Source organism: Pinus tabuliformis, chromosome 8 (assembly GCF_031772625.1).
Source record: "Pinus tabuliformis cultivar Carrire ecotype Pingquan chromosome 8, CPIR1, whole genome shotgun sequence".
Classification (NCBI taxonomy): domain Eukaryota; kingdom Viridiplantae; phylum Streptophyta; class Pinopsida; order Pinales; family Pinaceae; genus Pinus; species Pinus tabuliformis.
This window is the reverse complement of record NC_142294.1, coordinates 1,054,382,761-1,054,394,103: the sequence shown is the minus strand read 5'-3', so window position 1 is coordinate 1,054,394,103 and position 11,343 is coordinate 1,054,382,761.

Below are 11,343 nucleotides of genomic sequence, written 5' to 3'. Positions count from 1 at the left end.
TACCTTAATTGTTTTTCTTAGATCAATATCAGATCACTATGTAAAAGTGATTTGGGAATAATCCTAACTATTTTGTTAGGTTATTTTATTACAAATTCCTTGGGCTGCTAGATTATATTTGTCACAGAATTGGGTAGTCTGTGAAGGTCTTTTGCAAATGGGTTTTCCCCCTTGAGATTTAAAAAATGTAAAAATCATGATGTAAAATGTCTTGAGGGTTGGAAAAATAATTTATCCCGTCATAGGTTAATTAATTAAATTTTCTTGCCAAAATTAATTAAAATCCTAAGCCAGAAATTTAATTAATTCTAGGTCCTAGGTAAATTTAAATTTTCTGAAGACAAAATTCGTCGGTCCTTAAAAATTAAATTTTAAGAGGCCCAGGGACTAAGGTAAATTAATTATTTTGCTAAATTTTAAGCCTTTGGTCCCTGGGGTTAAGTCAAAGTCAAAATTTTGAGGAAATTAATTCAAAAATTTAACTTTTGAATTAATTAAAATGCATTTAATTGAAATTTTTGAATTTCCTCAAGAATTTTAAATTTCGACGGATGAGATTAAAAGAAATTTTGATCCTCATCAACGGTCGAAATTGCTTTGATGAGGATCACTCGAACTAGCTGTTCGAGGATTTATCTTTAAATAGGAGGTCATTTGTCAGTCAATGGATCTGATCTCTGATCGTGTGCTAAGGGAAAAGCTCTTGTGTAAACTTTTTCGGACAATAAAGAAAGACTTTGGGATTAATCTTCGCTGGTGTTACTCTTCATGGAAACACTGTAAGATGTATTGTTTTCATGCGAAATTTCTTTTTGCCATTGATAATAACTTCTGAAGAGTGATTTTCGCTGGGGTTTGAATAATAATTTAAATTCTGAACGTAATAGCAGGTATCTCTATTTGTCTGAGTTTTATTATTGTTTTCTCGCTCTATGTTGATGGCTGAATTGAGTTTTGCAGGAAAGTCTTGATTTTTTTAGATCATCGGGCGTTCGGGGAAGTTTTCAGTTGGACCCGCGAGCTCCCGATCCGTGTTTTCTGAAAAGCCTAGCTTAAATTGATCCCGGATTGATCATAACATATTTTTTATGGGTGATGCATGAAGGGTTTTGAGCTCAGCACCTCCTTTAAAATTCAAAAAAAATAATTTTTTCTCTGTGCTAAATCAATAGATCTGGCTGTTGAGAGCCTCAGATTATCATATTTAGGAGCGGAGTTTGATTCACACTCCTTAAATCTGATAAATCTTCCATTCATGTACATAGATCTGTAATTATTTTTGGTTTTATAACATGGGTTTTTCTGGGTTTTGTATATATCGTCTGGGTGTTTTATTGTTGTCTTGTAGCTACATATCTAAAGGAGAAATCTGTATAGAGTCTAGATCTATGCCCTGGAGGATAAGATCTAGATTTCTCGGATTCATCAACACCATTTTGCAGGAATATTATTCAGCCTTTTGCAGTCGAGGGCTTTAAGTTTAAAATTTTTTAATCTGGAAAAATTTATAAGGGTTCCAAAAAATTTTAGATCTGCGAATTTTCATGAGGGTTCCAGGGCTACCATTTTGTTGATTGATTTGCTAGGTGGGTTTTCGTTTTGCTGTGCAATTTCGAGTTTTTTTTAGGCTCACAGCCTTTTGCTGCTGTCTGAGGTTTTTCATTTTCGTTGCTTTTAAAGCCTGTTATCACCTCATCCCTGTGATTTCTCACCCTCTAGCATCAAATTCGCTAGTGCCATTCTCCCTGCTCTCATATGTCCACAACATTCGTCATCTCCTTCATCCATCGCTTAGATCCTAGCCTGCAATCCTCAAACGCAATCTCGTTTTAATCCACTTATTTCTGCTCCCTGTAGCATCACTTTGTCGTCTTTCCCTTCCTCCTCAATGCTACAAACAACTCCACGTTCTTCCTATTTGCAACGCTCACCTTTCTTCCAGCCTGCAACCTCCTCCCTTCTCGCTTTTCCTCACTGCCTGCCTCGAACCCTCTTCCAAACCTGCGTTCTCCTCACTCTTTACTGCTCCGTCAAGGTTCCAAACCCTGCTGCCCATTGTCATCTCTAACCCTGCAACAGACCAATAAACAAGCAGCATACGCTGCCCATCATCCGTCAGATTGTAGCTTCCTCTCCACATCTTGCCTCCATCGTTGCTGTCAACCAGCCCCCTCACGCGTCCATTTCTCTGCTCTGTCTAGCCTGCAAGCCCGAGAATCCTCGGATCCTTATCCGATGTTTGCATCCAAACCCTTCGAGTTCTCCTCCACCGCGAGACCTGTAGCTGCAAAACAACAGTACATTCGATTTCCCTTTTGTTTATACATGTGCGTTAATTTACTTTAGTTCTATTTTATATATGTTAGGTTGGATTAAATTTTGTTTTTTATTTAGGTTAATTTCATTTGTATATTCATTTAGGGTTTGGTTTTAGTTACCTTTCTTTTTATTTTCAATTTCATGAAAACAAAAACTTTAGTTAGATTCATCGAAATTTAAAAAGAAAATTCAAGGTGTTTTGGTTTTTGATTTTTTTAATTTTTGTTTTGATTTTGATTTTTCTTTTTTTGTTTTTGATTTTATTATGATTTTCATTTTAAAAAATATTAAAAATCCTGAAAATCTAAAAAGATTAAAAGATTAAAAAATCTAAAACTCCTAAAAAAGTTAAAAAAAAAAATCATAAAAATTAAAAATCTAAAAAGCATTAAAAAAATTTAAAATCTAAAAAAAAAACATTAAAAAAAATATAAGAATTTTAAAGGAATTACTAAGGAATTAAATTAAAGGGATTCGCGCATTCACATTAAGAAAATTTTAATGTGCCCTATGGCCCATTAAGATTTTTATTTTATTAACCCTTTTGATTTATTTTACTTCTTCAATTCATCTAAGGAATAATTAAATTGTTTATCTAAAGCTCCTTGGTTTCTTTTCATGGTAAGTAATTTTTCTAAGGTCAAGTTCAATAAACGTTTTAAATCATATTAATTGTTGGAGAAAGTTAATTGAATTTAGATCTGAGCAGTTAATGAAAATCATTTTAAATCTGGAATCTCTTGCATGTTAAAGTTTTGGGCATTTACATTAATTGTTCATGATTGTTGCTTTGTCACATCTATAAGTTTTCTCTGGATGACTTGTTATTACTTAGTCTATGGTTAATTCAATATAAAAGGCATTGTTCTGTAGTCATTTATATCTTGTAATTGTGTCTTATCTTAATCCATCTATTGTAATTGACCGAGACTTGCTTTAAATCCATCAAGTTGTTCATCATTAAAATTTCTCAGAGTCCATGTTCCACGGGATTTCTCATCCATTTACCTTAGGGACTACCCCCCTTGACTTGCCTAGGAGAGTCTAAACGGAGTGAGTAAGGATCAAGAGTGACAACCCTTACTCTGAGTGTTGTCACGGTGCCTCGACACTTTGTGAGACAATAGAAGGTTTCTAAGTTGAGTTCTTCAAGCATGGCATTCACTCTCTCATTCCCATATTGTTGATTTATTTAATCATGCTTCTTTTGGGTTCCCTTAAGTCTTTGTCCTGCCAGGTCATTCATCCAGTTTTCAAATTAGGAGCTAGCTTAGGTTTGAAAAATTATAAGACCAAGCTTTATGTCTGTAATGTTCTTAATGGAATTATGCAGTGGCTAAATGAAGCATGAACTAGAAAACGACCAAAAATTTTAACACACAAGGCACCCAAATACCCAATACAAATTTTAGCACAACAACTGAACCATTTTATTAAAAATCTGGAATAAATGGGAGTACAATAACAAGGAGCAAGTGCACTTGGGCTTGCATAAGCAAGTTGAAGCAAACCCAAGGTGAGAAAGATGCCCCAATGAGTAGAAACTTCGACCCCAAAACCACCCCTGCGTTGCCCAGAAATTGTGCCACTGCTGCTATTTGAGAATGGTTTGAATCCCTTGTTGGAATGCCCGGATTGGCCTGAAATTGCTATTGTAGCTTCCTCTTAATTTCTCCCACGGGACCTAGAAAGGAATTGGTCCCAATCCTTCACACTGAAAACCCACAAAATGGAGCAAATTATCGACAATTGCTAATTTAAAAGAGATACTTGTTTGAGCACACCAAAGTGCTCAGAAAATTCAACCAAATTAATCTTGGCCTCTCTTCAATAAACCTAGAAAAACCTAAAAAGGGTTGGGCCTAGTTACAACCTTCCGAAATTGACCCCAAATAATGTGAGCTCCTCCTCTAGTTGGGTTTCGCACCACCTATATCCCCGCGCCAAAATGAGCTCCCCAAAGGAATATCAAATTTAACTTGTACCATAAAAGGAGTGGTGCCTCCAGAATGCTTGTTGGATGAATATGTGTCGCATGTGGGTAGTCGTCGAAGGATCTGGGCAAAGTTAGCCATCATCATGTTCCTCTGTCACTCGAGGGCTTCTTCGAGCAATATTTTGAAAGTATCTCCTGCCCCCTTGTCTTTCTTTTCTTCTGCCATGGGAGGTCGTTAAGTTTTGTGAGGCTGGTCTTGCAAAGGTTCAACCAGATCGAGCCCTAAATCCTTATACCCTGGCCTCATTTGGGGCATGCAAAGAAAAACAGAGAAAGAGCAGACCACTATGATACCACTGATCCAGAATTATGCAGGAACGCAACAAAATACAGAAATACCCATATACACAGATATGTAGCAGAAAATAAAACTTCATTTCATTAATATCAAAGAACTGAAATATGCTTACATAAAGAAATAAAAAAAAATTATCTCAGGTGATGGTAGCTTATCTCTGAGAAGAGATGTGGTGGCTACATGCCTTTGAACTGTGTTACAATGACGCTCAAAGACCTATTTATTATTGAGAAACAATGGAAAACCATAAGCATCCAAAAATCTAACCCTAGGAGATGAAGTGCCAAAACTTTGGGCCCCTTTTGGGTAAATTGGTACATCAAATTCCCGAGGTCGTAACTTTGGCATATGATCTTCATTTGGCTATCACAATACCTTGTTTCGAAGATCTCAAAGAGGAGGCCGAAAACAAACTAGTGAACTAGTTTGGGACTTTTCGGTCTCTCCGTTTTCCCTAAAATTGTCTTTTTAGTCCCTTAAAACGGCTTTGGAAGTTTAGGATCCGAAAAATTGCCAAAAATAGTAAGTTGTGCTACAATTAAGGAAACTAAAAATAAACAATGGTGGGGGTCCAGGTGGAATAGGCGAGTGGCCATCAATATCCACCTAGATCAGCTATTGTTCTGAAGCATACCTGCTTATATACACTCTTCCTTTGTATCACACATGCGTACGGATCTCAGAGTACTGAACACTGAATCATCAATCACTAGACCATACATAAATCATTGCACCAATCACAGATTACTAAACCAATCACAAATCCCCATACTACAACATCATTACCAATCAATATACCATTCCACAAATAACCCAATCAACATTGTCAGACACAGATCATCAAGATAAAGACATCATGGTCAGATAGTAGCAAACATAGCAAAAATCATCCAATGTCATCATTACGCTGCACTGCAAAACCCTAGAACATATACACGACATCCATGAAACATTTCACCGTATGTATGCAACTACCATACATAACTCCTACGTACGAATCTCAACATACAAAATAAATTTGCAAAATTTATACGTGACTATACAGAACCAGATTCGCGTATGTACGCGACTATCCAGCGACAAACTTATGTACAGATTTGAAAACTTCCGTTGCAAACACAACTTCACTCTCTGTAAATTTCATTGTCAAAACTACAAACTTCTGAGTAATTCATTTAGATCACAACATCATTATAATCACAAATCTATCATTGTTAGTTCCTTAGACATTTGCAATATGTAAATCAATCAAGTATATATATCAACATACTTCAGATCTTTCATATTTGAGTATTTTCCTTGCTCCCCGTGTTGAAAATAGCAACACGAAATGCTAAAAATAGCATTGCTATAAATAACATTTCAGGATATACTCCAACTCTGTTGAAAATAGCAAAAAATAGAAATGATAAAACTAGCATTGTTATAAATAGAATTTCAGGATATATTCCAATTTTGGTTTGTCCTTGAATCAAAATTGAGAATTCAAATTCAAATTTAGTCTCACTAGCTGTTTGAAAAATAATTAATTAATTCATCTTGAGTTAATTAGTTGGAGAAAATCAAACATGAAGTCTTTGTGAAGACATGCAACAGTTATTCCTTTGATTGAGGAAGTTATCCCTTAATTAAGGAGATAAGGATGAGTTGTATTTAAGTTGTAATTAGTTAGCTCAGTTAACTGAGTTAAGTCCAGTTAGATTAGTTCCAAACAATTTGTGGAACTAATTGTGAGTTCAGTCAGTTATTGCATGCATGCATGCAACTAGTGTTCTCTAGATAACTGAATATTCTCTCATAAATAACTCATGCACGTTAGTTCAGACAAAGACCCAGTTGAGATTAAAGGAAGGGACAATGTACTATCAGTTGGAGGAATTTTCCTATTAAGGAAACTCATCCATGTAGAAGGAATTCATTCCTCTAGGAGTACGCAGTTACTACAGAGGTCAAAGCAGTGTGTGAGGTGAGAATCACACAAGTGGCAGCTGGAGGACCCAGGAGAAACTGCGCAAGGAAATAGGAGGCTTGGAGGAGTCAAGGAAGGCATATGTGTTGTCTATTTTGTCTATGAGCAGTAGTGACAGATTGTACTGAGAGCTAGATAGCTTGAGAGCTAAAGCTTTGTGTAATCCTGAGATATTTTCCACTTGTATGATAATACAGATAGCGGGGTTTTTAGCTGAGGCTTTCCCCCGAGTATTCTTCTATGTTTCATGTGTGATTAAATCTTCTTCTCTATTATATGTGTTCTGCTTGATCTTGCTCAAAATCGATTAGCTTCCGCAAGTTTGATTGTAGATGTAGATTAAGTGAGAATTTCTACATGGTATCAGAGCTAGCTGATCTATAGAGAAATGTCTACATGGTATCAAAGCAAAGGTGATCAAAGCGGGGAACAGTATACAAAGAAGGGAGAAGTTAGAAGTTTTGAAGTTCTTGATTGTAGTACAAAATCGATTCCTTATCACATCTCAAAGTTCACCAATTACATTTAATGGCTTGAAACTCGAGTATGCCCTGGATGGCAACTCGAATTACATAGCCTGGAAGGATTGCATGGAAGCGGTATTAGAGGACAATGGTTTGAAGGACTTCATTGATCAAGAATTCCCCAAGCCAGCAACAGCTAATGCCCAAGAATTGGCGGAATGGAAGAAATGTGTGGTGAGAGGGAGGAGGATTCTTCTGGAGGGAGTTTGATACCACATTGTCTCGAGTCTCCATGGGAAGGAGACTCCATTTTCAATGTGGAAAACATTGAAGGACCTATATCAGAACAACAGTGACCAGAGGAAGCTGGCGCTGAAGGACAAGCTTCAGAAAATCAAGTGTGAAAAGGGCGACACGATCTCTACATATCTGAACAAGCTCACCACCTGCAGAGATGAGCTTGGAAGTGTAGGAATCATGACAGCTGATGATGATATGGTGAGTCTTGCTCTCCTCAGTCTTCCTAAGAGCTGGCATAGCTACTAGGACTCAATGAATGGAAGAGAGAAACTGCCAGATTGGGAACGATTGTGGTCGGATCTGATGCAGAAAGAGATCAGGAGGAGCACCAGAGATGGTTCTTCATCTAAGCATGATGATGAAGAAAATCTAGGCTTACCCAGTGAGGCAAAGAAAGGGAAGGAGAAGAATTCTCATTCCAAATCGAATTCTTCCCATGGAGGGAAGAAGATTGACAAATCTAAAGTGAGATGCTTTAATTGTCATGAGGTGGGCCATTATGCAACTAATTGTCCATTGAAGAAGTCCAAGAAGGGATCCTTGGAAAGATCTGAAGGTCAGGCATTGGCCTATCAATTCGAATTGAATTTTACCCTCATCGCATGCATGGTTTCATCGATGATGGCTTGTGGTTGGTTTCTTGACAGTGGAACCTCATTCCACATGACTGACGATAAGAGTTTGTTCAGTACCTTGGAGGGGAAAGACCTCCAGATGCGCATAGAGATGGGTAATGATGAAAAATATAGTGTTTCAGGAGTGGGCATGGTTGCTTTTCATAGAGAGCATGGAGCTTACATCACCTTGACAAATGTGAAGTATGTGTCAGGACTGAAGAAGAACTTGTTATCGATCGCGATTTTATAGGACAAAGGCTACAATGTTGTCTTCAGTAAGGGAAAGGTTTTCCTTAGACTCATCACCACAAGACAGGTGAAGCAGATCGGTTCACGAGTCAAGACCTGTATGCTCTTGAAGTTCAAGATGCATGCAAAGCCTTGAGGAGCAAGGCAAATGTTGGAGACGTGGTGGTTGAGAGGGAGAGTACATTACCTCTCACATGCAACACTAGAAGAAGTCTCAGATATTGTGGAGGAGCCACAATTGGAGATGCTGAGAGGATACCGAGCGGAGGCATCCACTCATGCAGAGACCTCCAGTAGGGGGAAATTTCGAGCCAAGTCAGCAGAGGGATCACATGTAGCCATACCTCCAGGTGTGAGGTGGGGCGATGTGAAGTTATAGTCCCTAGAAGGCTGAAATAGGGGTAGGACCCTTGAGGTACCCAACCTCTTTGATTAGACGTTGCTACGAGAGCCCCAACGAGGAGTAGTAGGACTGACTGAGTGGGTAGAGACAGGTGCAGATGGACTGACAGAGGGAGCTTCAGCATTAGAGGGTGTTTCTAGCCCAACAGGGAGGTCAGTTGGGAGATCAGTTACTTACTTCTCAATAACTGAGTTGCAGTGCAGCAGTGGGCAGCACGATGCAACATGATGAGAGGAGGTGTAGTGTGGATGCATGCTAGGAGATAGGACCGGCAGTAAGAGGAATCAGTGTGATTGATGCAGTCAGAGATCAAAGTGACAGAGGCTAGAGCAGTCAGACATTGAAGAGCATAGAAGTGCAGAGTTCTCAATCGACAGAGGCAAGAGCAGTCAGAGACTTTGATGACAGAGGAATCATTCTGATTCAGGTTGGATATTTTTTTGTTTGTGAAGTTGTTGGAGCAACAACACCTGAGAGAAGTGTTGCATGCAGAACATTCCAAAGGTTCAGGATCGGGCTCGAGTTGAATGCTTTTCTTGTTGAGAGGGAGTGTTGAAAATAGCAACAAGAAATGCTAAAAATAGCATTGCTATAAATAATATTTCAGGATATACTCCCACTGTGTTGAAAATAGCAAAAAATAGAAACGCTAAAAATAACATTGCTATAAATAGCATTTCGAGATATATTCCAATTTTGATTTGTTCTTGAATCAAAATTGAGAATTAAAATTCGAATTTAGTCTCACTAGCTATTTGAAAAATAATTAATTAATTCATCTTGAGTTAATTAGTTGGAGAAAATCAAACATGAAGTCTTTGTGAAGACATGCAACAGTTATCCCTTTGATTGAGGAAATTATCCATTAATTAAGGAGAGAAGGATGAGTTGTATTTGAGTTGTAATTAGTTAGCTCAGTTAATTGAGTTAAGTCCTGTTAGATTAGTTCCAAATAGTTTGTGGAACTAATTGTGAGTTCAGTCAGTTATTGCATGCATGCATGCGACTAGTGTTCTCCAGCTAACTGAATATTCTCTCATAAATAACTCATGCATGTCAGTTCAGACATAGACCCAGTTGAGATTAAAGGGAGGGACAATGTACTATCAGTTGGAGGAATTTTCCTATAAAGGAAACTCATCCATGTATAAGGAATAAATTCCTTCGGGATTGCGCAGTTACTACAAAGGTCAGAGCAGTGCGTGAGGTGAGAATCACACAGGTGGCAGCTGGAGGACCCAGGAGAAACTGCGCAAGGAAATAGGAGGCTTGGAGGACTCAAGAAGGCATATGTGTTGTCTATTCTGTCTATGAGCAGTAGTGAGGGATTGTACTAAGAGCTGGATAGCTTGAGAGCTAAAGCTTTGTGTAATCCTGCACTTGTATGATAATACAGATAGCGGGGTTTTTAGCTAAGGCTTTCCCCAAAGTATTCTTTTGTGTTTCATGTGTGATTAAATCTTCTTCTTTGTTATATGTGTTCTGCTTGATCTTGCTCAAAATCGATTAAGCTTCCGCAAGTTTGATTCTAGAAGTAGATTAAGTATTTTGCTTTAGTACATTGCATAATCAATTTAATCTACAGTGAGAATTTCTACATGGTATCAGAGCTAGCTGATCTATAGAGAAATTTCTACACCTCGATGCACACCTAATTCAAATCAAATCACACATGAATAAGCCACTACATGCACACATAAAACCTTGATCTCCATCTTGTTATATAGATTTAGCCTTAGCCAATACCTTAGGCAAATCCCTTGGTAGTGTTGTTAGTATTTTTTGACAAGATCAAATAATCGTTGTCGCTCCCATTACTATGGGCCAATACCATGGTAAAGACCCCTAGTGTTGAGATTACCATGGTTCAGCTTTCGTACATGACCTTGCTTCTCAAAACCCGCATATACTTTCTCAAACTTTACCTTTACCATCTATCTGTCTTTGAATTGACATTCCTTTGTCCATATCACCTGTAACATTTGTACCAGTCTGCATGAGTTCCAAGTTGACATATTTATTAATTAGGTTGTCATCAATGACAACACATTAGCCATAATGCCAACACCCAACATTGTTTCTTTCAGTTTCCTTAATTGTAGCACAATTTACTATTTTGGCAGTTTTTCAGGTTTTTAACTTCAAGAGTCGTTTTGGGACCCTAAACGATGTTTTTTTGGAAAATGGGAAAACCCTGAGGTTATGTTATGGATTCATAGTTGAAAGTTGTAGTCCTTAGATATATCTTTCTAACAAGGTATCATATGCGTCAAATGGTGATCGTATGCCAAAGTTACGAACCCAGGAAGTTGGTGTACAAACTAACCCCAACGAGACCCACAAACTTTTCGCGTTTCATCCCCTAGGGTTAGGTTTTTGGATGTTTGGGGTTTTCCCTTGTTTTTAAACAATAAAAAGGCCTGCAAACCTCATTGTAACACAATTCAAAGGCATGTAGCCGCCACGTCTCTTCTCATAGATAAGCTACCATTGCCCGAGCTAGTTTATTTCCATTCCGCAAGTAAACAATTTTCAATATTTTGTTATCAATGAATTGAAGATCAATTTTCATTGTAGCTTTGTGTTTTTGTTTAAATCTATATTTATTTTCGTTCATGCATAAATCTGGATCATTTTCATGTGTTGGGGAGTTCAAGCAAATTGGGTTTGAGTTTGCAATGGTGGTCCTTGTGTGTGAGATTTTTGTAACCTTTAATGGGATTTAAAT